Source organism: Scardinius erythrophthalmus (assembly GCF_964197995.2).
Source record: "Scardinius erythrophthalmus genome assembly, chromosome: 15".
Classification (NCBI taxonomy): Eukaryota; Metazoa; Chordata; class Actinopteri; order Cypriniformes; family Leuciscidae; genus Scardinius; species Scardinius erythrophthalmus.
In genome coordinates, this window is record NC_138235.1 from 4,381,863 (window position 1) to 4,395,713 (window position 13,851).

Here is a 13,851-nt window from a genome sequence, read left to right on the forward strand (position 1 = left end):
GGGAGAAGCGGTTTTGTGTGGATAACTCGAAAACCGGGAGGGTCGGAGAGGGTCTTGGTCTAGACCTGACTCGCGTCTTCCGCTGCAGAAATATCCAGGCTTCGTGGTGGCGTGTTGGAGCCGGAGTGAACGAGACCATGGCTGATCGCGACCTTGGCGCTCGGAACCGATGCTGAGTAACGCACGGAGTAGACGAGGTCGGAGTCAGCGGGTTAGTAACGTTAATCTCTGATTTGTGTGCATCGGCGCGTGATGTTTCAAGAGCTAACCGCCAGTCTATAAGCTCGGCTTGTCTCACTAAAAGGTCGTGGATCTGTTTCTCAACAGCTTCCAGCTCAGACTGCAGTACGTGCAGCTCAAATGTGTCCTCACCTGCACCAAAAGGTAGACTACATACGCTACCAGTGATGCTATCAATATTAATACTAATTTATGACTGAAGTCTTGGATATAATCCGTTTTTTTTTTGTGGTAACTTACGGGTGTAGAGTAGACGCACGATAGGCGAAAAATGTTTGTAAGTGAGTGTTGAGAAGACGCGTTCAGCCGTGATCCACGGACGTAACCTATAAGAGTATCCAGCGTTGGATCACGAACAGGCTTGAGACACGTCTGCTCAACAGTCCGCGTTGTAACTATGAGGTTTGAGCAGTAGTGCTTCTCAGTGAGGAAAAATAGAAAATGTTAGTTGTAAGTAAGTTTAAAGAGTAAAATCAAGAATTATAAATCATAACGATGGAGCTCCAAAGACAACAACGCGTTCAGACACGACGCATGCGCATTCGACAACAGGAAAATGTGAGCAGTGGCGATTTACTGAAGTAACAAGGCCAAATCGATGGGTGTTTAGGATAATCACCTACATTTTCTTTTCTTTTTGGATTATATTCTCCTTGGTGAGTAACATTTTATTTATAAGATGTTGTTTTTGAATGTGAAACGAGTAATATGAATATCTGACTAATGTGCACGTATATACAATGGTAATTTTAATGACGAGAAATGATGCAATTGCTGTTTAAATGAGCTGTGTACAGCTGTAAAGTGATGTGAATGTGTAAATGGTGTTTAATGTTGAAGGAAAATGTGAATGTGTGTGAAGTTAGTTAGTTTTGTTTTTTCTCATTACCGAGTTCATCACCACGAGGTGCTAGCTTGCTAACCATGTCCATATATTTCAATATGTATCAACCGCACATAAGTTGATTAGCATGTCACGTTCTCGGAGAATGAAATTGATCAGACAGACATGTTGAGTTTAAAATAGTTTATTAGAAATTGAAATGAGATATGTTGACTGAATATTTGGAAAATGTGATTTAATGACTTATTTATTATTTATTTTTTTGCTTTGTGTTTCCAAGGCCGTTTTTTTTTCTTCTTTCTTGTTGAGCATATGTGAGTGTTTCATCTGCTGCCGATCCTGAGCTTCAGCAGTTGAGATTGACATCGAGGAATTGTCCTTGCCTTTTGCTGTGTGCGCATTGCGAGGACTGGCGAGGGTGCGGTAAAGTAGGTTTTATGTTGGACATTCGTTAGACATTCGATCTTTTCTGCAGCATTAATTGATATGTAATGGCTTAATAGTCGTGGATGATGCTGTATCTCGTCTAGGTCACATTGTAAAGCATAATGTCAAATGTGAATTTTAATATTATTCGACGATGTAATTGTTTTAAGAATTGGAAGTGAAAAAGTCCTCACAACTATCCCCACTTGGGCACTTCAAGATAGGGAGTGTCTCAAAAGTGCCAAATCGGCAACAAAGTTGGTAAAGTATGTGCATTATTCCACAAAAACACTAAAAACGTGATCCTTTTACGTATGTAGTTGATGTTAGTAAATGGATTAAAAATAGATTAAGCCAATTTTAAATTAAATACATCTAGGCTATTTAACTTTGTGGTTGTTTTATGTAAATACCTCAAATGACCAACAATGTATTTATACACACATGCAGCATATAATACACAACTTAGATTGGTGAAAAATGATGATGTCACACCACATGTAATGTATTCACCAACCCTTAGAGCACACCATACACGACTTGGATTTGGAAAATGTCATTTGGTGTATTTTTAATGAATTTTTGAAATGCGCAAATCTATATAACTTCCTGGTCATGTGACCTGATGATGTCACACCACATGTAATGTATTCACCAACCCTTGTTGCACACCATACACGACTTGGATTTAGAAAATGACAATTTGTCTATTTTTAATGAATTTTTGAAATACGCAAATCTATATAACTTCCTGGTCATGTGACCTGATGATGTCACACCACATGTAATGTATTCACCAACCCTTGGAGCACACCATACACGACTTGGATTTAAAAAAATGTAAATTTGTCAATTTTTTATGAATTTTTGAAATACGCAAATCTATATAACTTCTGGTCATGTGACCTGATGATGTCACACCACTTGTAATGTATTCACCAACTGTTGGAGCGCACCATACACGACTTGGATTTAAAAAAAGGTCAATTTGTCAATTTTTTATGAATTTTTGAAAGACGCAAATCTATATAACTTCCTAGTCATGTGACCTGATGATGTCACACCACCTGGGATTTATTCACCAACCTTTGGAGCACACCATACACGAATTGGATTTAGAAAATGTAATTTCGTCTATTTTTTATGAATTTTTGAAAGACGCAAATCTATATAACTTCCTGGTCATGTGACCTGATGATGTCACACCACATGTAATGTATTCACCAACCGTTGGAGCACACCATACACGACTTGGATTTAGAAAATGTCAATTCCTCAATTTTTTATGAATTTTTGAAAGACGCAAATCTATATAACTTCCTGGTCATGTGACCTGATGATGTCACACCACCTGGGATTTATTCACCAACCTTTGGAGCACACCATACACGACTTGGATTTAGAAAATGTCAATTCCTCAATTTTTTATGAATTTTTGAAAGACGCAAATCTATATAACTTCCTGGTCATGTGACCTGATGATGTCACACCACCTGGGATTTATTCACCAACCTTTGGAGCACACCATACACGACTTGGATTTGGAAAATGTCATTTCGTCTATTTTTAATGAATTTCTGAAATACGCAAATCTATATAACTTCCTGGTCATGTGACCTGATGATGTCACACCACCTGGGATTTATTCACCAACCTTTGGAGCACACCATACATGACTTGGATTTGGAAAATATAATTTTGTCTATTTTTAATGAATTTTTGAAATACACAGATCTATATAACTTCCTGGTCATGTGACCTGATGATGTCACACCACCTGGGATTTATTCACCAACCCTTGGAACATTTTTACAGGTTTTCAAATATTTTTTTTTTTTCCTAATTGATATTAAAAGAGGAATTTGACAAAGCTGTGAAATTAGATTGATTTCACAAGTAATGAGCATTCACATTAAGAATCATATCATTGAATCATTGTCATATTTTCATAGAGAAAAAAGAAATTAAGTGCATACAGTTAGCTCATGACATCCCTTTATTGAAGAAAACATACAGAAGTTAAACAATCAAGAGTTTTATTTAATTTTCATCTGTTTCTTTAAATATTAACAAATGTGAACTTATGGTATTGGGATTTTGTAATATCACCATTATGTAGGCTAGTATAACAGTGAAAAAAGTAGTTGCATGTCTTATAACTGTAAAACCAAATGCTATATTTCAAAAAGCACCAGAGTTTTTACTAAAATGCAATTTTGATGTTAATAACATACAAATTACACTTATACACTCATAAATAGGTTTTTCTTTGTACAATAATAATTTCTTCCTCCACAAAGGATTAATGCACAATTTGGAATAGTAAATAAATCAAGGTTAGAAACAAAAACTTTTTTTTAATGACAATTGGTTTGGGAATTTTGGTTGTGGAAATTGATTAAAGATGATGGTATCTTTAGTTTTATAGAACTTACAAATATTTAGCTAATATTTAATTGTATGCAATTCCCAGAGAACTTTTGAGGCTTATTGGATTAGAGACACTTGGAGTACTTCCCAATTTAGGCTGAATAATAAACATTTTTTAAGTTACGGATGTAATAATTGCCTATGCTCCATTGTCTAAACAAAATATATTCTTGATGTTACAAATACATTGAACTCTCTGTTCAAGAAACATGTTTTAGATTGGAGTAAATTATAGATGACACCTCATAGATATTCTATAACGAACAAAGTTAATGAGTTTTCATATAAGATACATAACACTGAGTACTAGGCCTACACTCATTCGACACTTGTGCTTTAAAGTTGATGTGGAAGACAATTGTATATTTTATGCCCATGAGCCACTCATATTGAAGCTGATATTGTTTTGAAGAAAGTGATATTTAAATGTTTTACAATTGATATAGATAAATATTTATATGTGATTTCATAACTATTATGGCTTATTACTAGGCCTATAACCAAAGTGGATTGAAAAATAAATATTTTTAAACAATTTAAAATTGACATTTACATATATGGAAACTATTTATAAAAGTAAAACTTTAAAATCAATACGAACCATGCAACTGTTTAGTATTATTATGTATTTAATGTTTAAAAAAAATAAAAAAATCCATTGCCACTATACATTGTTTTGATGTTTTCTAAAAAAGAGAAAAAAATGTCTTTGATACATCAAACAAACAAATAAAATAAATTAATATATAAATAGAAGGACATCTCTATTCATATAAGATGTGACGTGATCTATCATTTTGATATCACAATGTTTATTTATAATGCTTCATTCTCTTTCTCTAAAGTAATGACTAAAAATGTTAGATTTTTTGTTTTGATAAAAAAAAATTATATATATATATATATATATATATATATATATATATATATATATATATATATATATATATATATATATATATATATATATATATATAGGGGAGAGCGGGGTATGTTGTCACACTTTTCACACTGTCTAACATTTACTGAGCACCATACATCAAAATGGTATAAATCTCATACCAAATGAAAGAAGGAAGTCTTGGGCACATATGTTGTATTCATAACATCTTCATATCTTATCTCATTACGGAGTTGTAGACTGTTGAATAGCGAGTGTGCACTTGTGACAATTTGCCCCATCGGCGGGTAAGTTGTCACACTAGATTATCTAAAAATAAGAACACAACTACTTAATTGTGAATATTGATTTTGTTTTTTAAACTCAAAACAGAACTGGAAATATAAACATCCGTGCCTGGAGAATCTGGAAAAACAATTATTTCAATCCAAATAATGCACATTTCAATTAAGTGGCAAAACCACTTTACTTTGAACTTTAAACTCAAACGTTCTATGGCTTGCACATAGATCCTGATAACTGAATGGAATGCTGCAGATAACCTGCTTAACTTAACCTCTGAACAAAACAGATGCCCTGTATCTGACTAATCGGACTCATCTCCAGAGTCACAATTCTGACACACATAAATTGCCTGGCCTGAGGTGCAAGCATCATGGGCCCAATTGTTGCATTTTACACATTTTACGCATATGCTACTCTGAACAATGCCTGAACTTCGTATTTTGAGCACTTCTTGTGTTGTGTTTTTTTTGCCTCTTCACAATGACTCGCTTAAATTAGTCCTAATTTGTAAGTCGCTTTGGACAAAAGCATCTGCTAAATGACTAAATGTAAATGTAGCTGCCTTGTTTTTCATAGGTCCAGATTTCTGCTTCCTTTTCTTTTGAAACCGCTTTTTGCTAGATTGAGACTTATTATTTTCTATTTCTAGTTGCTGCTTCACTGGCGTGTCAGTAAGTATTGCTGATTTGCATCGTTTTCTTCCTTTGCTGGCTGGTTTTCGGGGGCCATTTTTTGGATATGGCCGGATGTCCACTGGAGTTGGTAGCCCACTGCCAGCAATAGTATTGCTGGGTAAGGGTGAGCTGGTGATAGCAGAAGCATAACTGGGCGTGCTAGGCAGGACAGGGTTGGTGCTGGGGCACATGTGACGACTTGCCCCAAAGTCATTGAGACAACTTGCCCCATATTGACATGTGAGCTAATGTTGGCTAAATCTCAAGTTTAACTCAACATATCACTTTAGCTAAAGTACCAAAAGACACGTTACTGTCTCCTCTATTTTGTGCAAAATAATAATTTTAAACATTCATACCTAACAAAGTTGTATTGCATAAAATGTAAAGTGAGATTTTTTTACTTTTTAAGCAGAAAAACAAGAAAATTGTGCTAACCTCAGATTACAGTGATCTTGACCACATGTGAACAGGAAGTTGACTATAGAAGAAGAAGTCACAAAGTGGCTATTCGATTTTTGAGATAGAGCCTCTAGTGTTGGAGTTATGGACAGTGTGACAACTTACCCGTGTGACAACTTACCCCGCTCTCCCCTATATATTGAAATATTGAAATATTATTACAATTTAAGACAGCCGTTTTCTATGTGAATATACAGTAAAGTGTAATTTATTCCTGTGATCAAAGCTGAATTTTCAGCATCATTACTCCAGTCTTCAGTGTCACATGATCATTCAGAAATCATTGATGATTTGATGCTCAAGAAACATTTATGATTATTATCAATGTTGAAAACAGTTTTTTACATTTTTATTTCATGATGCTATGATGAATAGAAAGTTCAAAAGAACAGCATTTATCTGAAATGGAAAGCTTTTGTCACATTAAACACTACCCTTCAAAAATTTGGGGTCAGTAAGAATTTTAATTTTATTTTTGGGGGAAAGAAATAAAATAAATCAATACTTTTATTCATCAAGGATGAGTTAAACTGATCAAAAGTTACAGTAAAGACATTTATAATGTTAGAAAATATTCTATTTTAAATAAATGCTGTTCTTTTGAACTTTCTATTCATCAAAGAAGTTTTGAAAAAAATTGTACACAACTGTTTTCAACATTGAAAATAATAATGAATGTTTTTTGAGCATAAAATCAGCATATTAGAATGATTTCTGAAGGATCATGTGACTGAAGACTGGAGTAATGATGCTGAAAATTCAGCTTTCATCTGAGGAATAAATTACATTTTAAAATATATTAAAATAGAAAACAGTCATTTTAAATTGTCATAATGTTTCACAATAATACTGTTTTTTTTCTTTTCTTGTTTTTTATCAAATAAATGCAGCCTTGGTGAGCAGAAGAGACTTCTTTTAAAAACATAAAAATTCTAACCGATCTAAAACTTTTGACCAGTAGTGTATATATAAGAACAAAAAGTGTTAATGACAGCAAGCAATTTAAAAATTGTGTCAGAAAAAAAAAAAAAAAAAAAAAAAAAGCCTAAAATTAAATTTCACAAAAAAACAGAGATTTAATGGAAAAATTGTCTTGGTCAAAGGAGCAACTCAAAATGATGATGGGCCATGTCACATATTTACCATATAGGCTAACTGTTTACCTGTTGTTTGTCCCTTTTTACTGCGTCCTGCACAACACACAGAACCATTCCGTTTCAGAACTACTGCACGGTAGCTGTAGGCCTACACATAAAATGTGAAACAACCTACAACACCTGTCACATTGAATCTGCAAGAGAGCAAAGTCATGATCTAAAACTTCACTGTTTTCCCAAACCAATTGTCATTAAAAAAAGTTTTTGTTTCTAACTTTGATTTATTTACTATTCCAAATTGTGCATTAATCCTTTGTGGAGGAAGAAATTATTATTGCACAAAGTAAAACCTATTTATGAGTGCATAAGTGTAATTGGTACACTGTAAAAAATAAAATCGTAAAAAAACAGTCATTGACTGTCAGCTACGGCTGCCAAACAAAAACCGTAAAAATAAAGTAAAATATCCTAATTTAAATGAAATGCAAAAAAAATTTACAGAAATTTTCCTTAAATGTTTTATAGAAAAACACTGTTATTTTACAGCTATTTCCTGAATTATTACAGTCAAACACCTTCCCTGTAAAAAAATCCTATAAAATAACAAATGACTGTCAGCTGCGGCTGACATACAAAAACTGTAAAATTAATGTAAAATATCCTCATTTAAATAAGTGCAAAATACTTTTACAGAAATCTTCATAAATCTTTTTTAACAGAAACACACAGTTAAAACACAGTTAATTCACATTTATTTTCTGATTTTTTTACTGAAAAACATGCAGTTAATTATATGCATGATTTGTTGTGACTATACGTCACTGCAACAGCAACTACACAGTTACTGTCTGTTAAATAAAGCAACATGCAGCATATCATCAATGTTTATTTGCTCATCCTGAACTGAAGCTCAGGCTCTACTCTTCAACACAATGGTGACACACGAAACACACCATACAGAAACACTTTAAACCCCAACAGAACATTAAACACTAACAGATCTCTCAGGATCTCAGCATCTTCACTTATTACAATCCAGACTTTATTTCTTTCATACTAACATTCTTATTGAGAATTAACAGAGGTTTAGAAGTTGAAGCTTTATTGAAAAGAATAAAGTTGGATGTCACCATGGTGGAGATCAGTGTTTGCTTTAGTTGGGCTCTTGAACTTTTAGTGTTTAACTTTAATGTTTCTCTAGCTGCTTTAACTGTGTGTCTCTGATGCATATTAGTTATAGTAGCAATCCAAGAGAAACTCAGATCAGATGATGTTGGTCACTTTTTAGTGAATCATCATGTAGTGTCCTGCTTTGTTAATACACCTGAATGAAACATCTGATTAAATGGTTAAATATTAGTTGTTCATTTTGCATGATAAAACTGCTATAGCAGATCCTGCAGTGCTGTGATACTCAGATTTCATTATACAGAAAATGTTTTGACAGGATCATGTAGACTCACTCAGACATCAAGAATCAGCGTATGAATCACAACAATGGTGACAATGAAAAAAAAAATCTGATCAACTCTGAACCACTATAAAGTCACAAAAAGGCTTTGTTGGTTGTCACCATTGTTGAAATTCATATGTTGATTCTTGATGTCTCTATACTACTAAAAAAATGAACCAGCTCAAAACTTTTTCTGTATAATATATATATATATATTTTTCAGAGTGTTATAATACTGATGCCACAATATTTTAAGGATTATGTGAAAAATTATGACATTAATTATAGACTTTGTGTAAATCTAAACTCAATCTACATATTATGAAATCTAAGCTAATATATTCAGAGATTTGACTGATACATCAGTGAATCAGATCATCATATGATGACTATAACATCATCAATGAATGAATGATTAAGATCATCTGATATTTTCTCCTGCATTTATTGCTATAACAAATGTGTATTAAATACACAGTTAAAGCAGCCAGAGAAAACTAAAGTTAAAAACTCAAGGGTCATGAGCCCAACTAAAGCAGACACTGATCTCAATCATGGTGACATCAAATTTATTTTAAAGTTTTTTACACTTTATTTAAATTAGCATATTATACTTTAATTTTATGTTTTTTGTTTGGCAGCCGCAGCTGGCAGTCATTTGACCCTTTTTTTACGATTTTCTTTTACAATGAAGGTATTTGATCATAATAATGCAGGAAATACCTGTGAAATAACAGTGTTTTTCCGGTTTATTTAAATTCGAATATTTTACTTTAATTTTAAGGTTTTTGTTTGGCAGCCGCAGCTGCCAGTCATTTGACCCTTTTTTTACAATTTTTTTTTTACAATGAAGGTGTATGATCGTGATTATTCAGGAAATACCTGTGAAATAACAGCGTTTTTCAGTTTATTTAATTTAGGATGTTTTACAGTTTTTTGGGGAGCTGACAGTCATTTGACCATTTTGTCATTTAACTGTTTTGTTACTGTTAAATTACAGATTAAATTTAAGAAAACAGAAAAAATACTGTATGAAAAATACAATCAATTTTCTGTATAAAAAATGTGAATTACTGTAATTTGTCATTAATGTCATAATACCTAAAATAACAGCTGCATTTTTATTTTACAGATATTATTTGTAATTTTACAGTGTTTTGAGTACAATTTAAAATGAAAGAAAATGATCGTCAAAAAATCACAGTTATTTTCTGTAAAATTTTTTACAGTGTATGTTATTAACATCAAAATTGCATTTTAGTAAAAACTCTGGTGCCTTTTGAAATATAGCATTTGGTTTTACAGTTATAAGACATGCAACTACTTTTTTCACTGTTATACTAGCCTACATAATGGTGATATTACAAAATCCCAATACCATAAGTTCACATTTGTTAATATTTAAAGAAACAGACGAAAATTAAATAAAACTCTTGATTGTTTAACTTCTGTATGTTTTCTTCAATAAAGGGATGTCATGAGCTAACTGTATGCACTTAATTTCTTTTTCTTCTATGAAAATATGACAAAACATGTATTTCTTAATGTGAATGGTCATTACTTGTGAAATCAATCTAATTTCACAGCTTTGTCAAATTCCTCTTTTAATATCAATTAGAAAAATAAAAAAATAGAAAACTTTAGAAAACCTGTAAAAATGTTCCAAGGGTTGGTGAATAAATCCCAGGTGGTGTGACATCATCAGGTCACATGACCAGGAAGTTATATAGATTTGTGTATTTTAAAAATTCATTAAAAATACACTAAATGACATTTTCCAAATCCAAGTCGTGTATGGTGTGCTCCAACGGTTGGTGAATACATTACAAGTGGTGTGACATCATCAGGTCACATGACCAGGACGTTATATAGATTTGGGTATTTCAAAAATTCATTAAAAATAGACAAATTTAAATTTTCTAAATCCAAGTCGTGTATGGTGTGCAACAAGGGTTGGTGAATACATTACATGTGGTGTGACATCATCAGGTCACATGACCAGGAAGTTATATAGATTTGCGTATTTCAAAAATTCATTAAAAATAGACAAATTGAAATTTTCTAAATCCAAGTCGTGTATGGTGTGCAACAAGGGTTGGTGAATACATTACAAGTGGTGTGACATCATCAGGTCACATGACCAGGAAGTTATATAGATTTGGGTATTTCAAAAATTCATTAAAAATAGACAAATTTAAATTTTCTAAATCCAAGTCGTGTATGGTGTGCAACAAGGGTTGGTGAATACATTACATGTGGTGTGACATCATCAGGTCACATGACCAGGAAGTTATATAGATTTGCGTATTTTAAAAATTCATTAAAAATACACTAAATGACATTTTCGAAATCCAAGTCATGTATGGTGTGCTCCAAGGGTTGGTGAATACATTACAAGTGGTGTGACATCATCAGGTCACATGACCAGGAAGTTATATAGATTTGCGTATTTCAAAAATTCATTAAAAATAGACAAATTTAAATTTTCTAAATCCAAGTCGTGTATGGTGTGCAACAAGGGTTGGTGAATACATTACATGTGGTGTGACATCATCAGGTCACATGACCAGGAAGTTATATAGATTTGCGTATTTCAAAAATTCATTAAAAATACACTAAATGACATTTTCGAAATCCAAGTCGTGTATGGTGTGCTCCAAGGGTTGGTGAATACATTACAAGTGGTGTGACATCATCAGGTCACATGACCAGGAAGTTATATAGATTTGCGTATTTCAAAAATTCATTAAAAATAGACTAAATGACATTTTCCAAATTCAAGTTGTGTATGGTGTGCTCCAACGGTTGGTGAACAAATTCCAGGTGGTGTGACATCACCTGTTTCTATAAGATAAAATGAAATTTTGGGAGTACAATGTAATAACCATGTACCCATTCATAGTGAATATCCCATGCACAGCTTAAAACTATCTAAGCCTATTTGACAAAAAAATAGGTTGTCCACTTAATTCACATCTTTACATTTTATTAGTATGCTTTGCGTGGTTTCGCACCTTGGAATGCTTATTTGTGTGTGTGTGTGTGTGTGTGCAGTTTTGAGACAGTCCCTTAATTTGCTTGGCGAATGTCTAACGAATGTCCAACATAAAACCTACTTTACCGCACCACTGGCGAGCCATTCCCATCTGAATCGTACTTGATGACATAGTTTCAAGCGTGAGGAATACATATTGGTAGGGCGAACCATTCTTCTTTAATCACCTTTATTCTACTGGACTGAGCAACTTATTTTTTATTTTTATTTTTATTTATATTTATTTTTTCTCTCTCGTCTTTCGGACTCGCTGGGTTGAGAAACTGATTTTTCATGGACTAAGTCATTTTTTTTCTTCCTTGAATCTGAACCGAGATACTGATTATCTGAACTGAGATACTGTTTTTTTGAACTGAAACACTAATTTTCTGAATTAAGACATTTTTTTTTTTATTGGACATTTCAATTGAATTAGACATACTGTTGTTTATATTGTGTTTTGTTTTTCCATTCTAATATTTCACTTCAAGAGTTACTAAGAGAAGAAAATATAAAAAGTTACGAAAAATATATACTTTTCTTATAGTTAATACTTAAATTGATGTTTTGAGTGGTTATTCCCCTTTTGTTGTCGTTGTATATCATTAGCATTTTTTTTCCTCCAGAGAGTCGTACTTAATCTTCAGTGACTGGTCTATACTTAGTTTAAACTTGTGATATAGTTACATTTGCAACTTACAGTTTTTCTCTATTGTTTACACACAAATACTGGTACTTGAGACACAATGACCACAACATGTAACTCATTCACCAACCCCCTGAACCAATTCTGCTAAACTACAAGCACAATTCCTGCTTTACACTCAAATTGCAGTTCTAAAACACACTTTTTTCAAAACACTACACACAATTCTCTGCTTTTGGCACAATTTTCATGCAGAAAATCTCTTGTTTTCACAAGGAACACACTGCCATTCAGATACACACACTGACTCATCACATGGGCAAACACCCGTCACACACTTTTACAATTAGCAGTCAGAGCTTTAGCATAAAAGGGCAACAGGTCAGCTCTTCAATGGATTTTTTTTTTTTTTTTTTTTTTTTTTTTTTACAGTTTTTTACGATTGTTTACACACTAAAATAAAAATTTCCACACAATTTGCAAAATTCTATGCCAATGACAACACTAATGAACGAATTGGATAAACACAACCACCAGATGTGGAAGCACACATGTGCTAATTTGAAAACGCAGCACTCAGGTGTGCTATAAAAGGCAAAGATGGAAGAAGAAGAAGAAGAGTGAGAATGAGAGGGGGAGCTCAAAGAGGAGATGACGGAGGTAGAGGAAGAGGAGAAGGAGGTAGAGGAAGAGGCCTAGGTAGAGGAAGAGGAGAAGAAGGAGACAGAGGAAGAAGCCTAGGTAGAGGAAGAGGAGAAGAAGGAGATAGAGGAAGAGGCCTAGGTAGAGGAAGAGGTAGGGAAGGACTTATGCCATTGAAGACATAGCCTGTGATGTGGATGAAATCTGATGGCCTGATCCAGCCAGACGGAGAGATGATGAATAGTTACAGTATTCTTGTTGCTTTTACAGTAGTTTTTCTTCAGAGTCAAAGTGTATGTACTTCATGCAGTAATTTTTATTTGTCTACAGATTTTATTTGTTTCATTGATTTCATTGTTGGTTGATTACTGTAACTGATTGAAATACTGTGTAAGTATTGAAATAAATACTTGAAATATTCAGTCTGCAGGATCAGTGTTGTGCAGTGCTTGGTAAGTTTATAGTAGGCCTATTTGTGTACATTCTCCCTATATCTCAAACTAATCATGAAGAATGTTGTGGGTATGTCACTATTTTTTTTTTTTGTCATCTAAATTATTCCTTACATAACAATGTCTGGCCAAAAATCTAGCACATGCTATTTCCTAAAATTAGTTTTTTTTACAAATGTGTTTTATATTTATCACAGCTGTGTGTAACTGGCTGCAATAGTGTCTGATCATTGAGGACTGTGTTGGTTAAATGAAAACTAATAGC

General features: G+C 33.1%; 1 protein-coding gene across 1 annotated transcript in view; it reads left to right on the top strand.

Annotated features, from left to right (window-relative positions):
- Window positions 1-778: 778 nt before the first annotated feature.
- Window positions 779-13,851, top strand: part of tnnc1a (troponin C type 1a (slow)) — a 56,075-nt gene continuing 43,002 nt past the window's right edge. The window contains exon 1 of the mRNA XM_081386768.1: window positions 779-896. The gene's annotated coding sequence lies outside the window, so the exon portion shown is untranslated. The remainder of the gene's footprint in view (window positions 897-13,851) is intronic.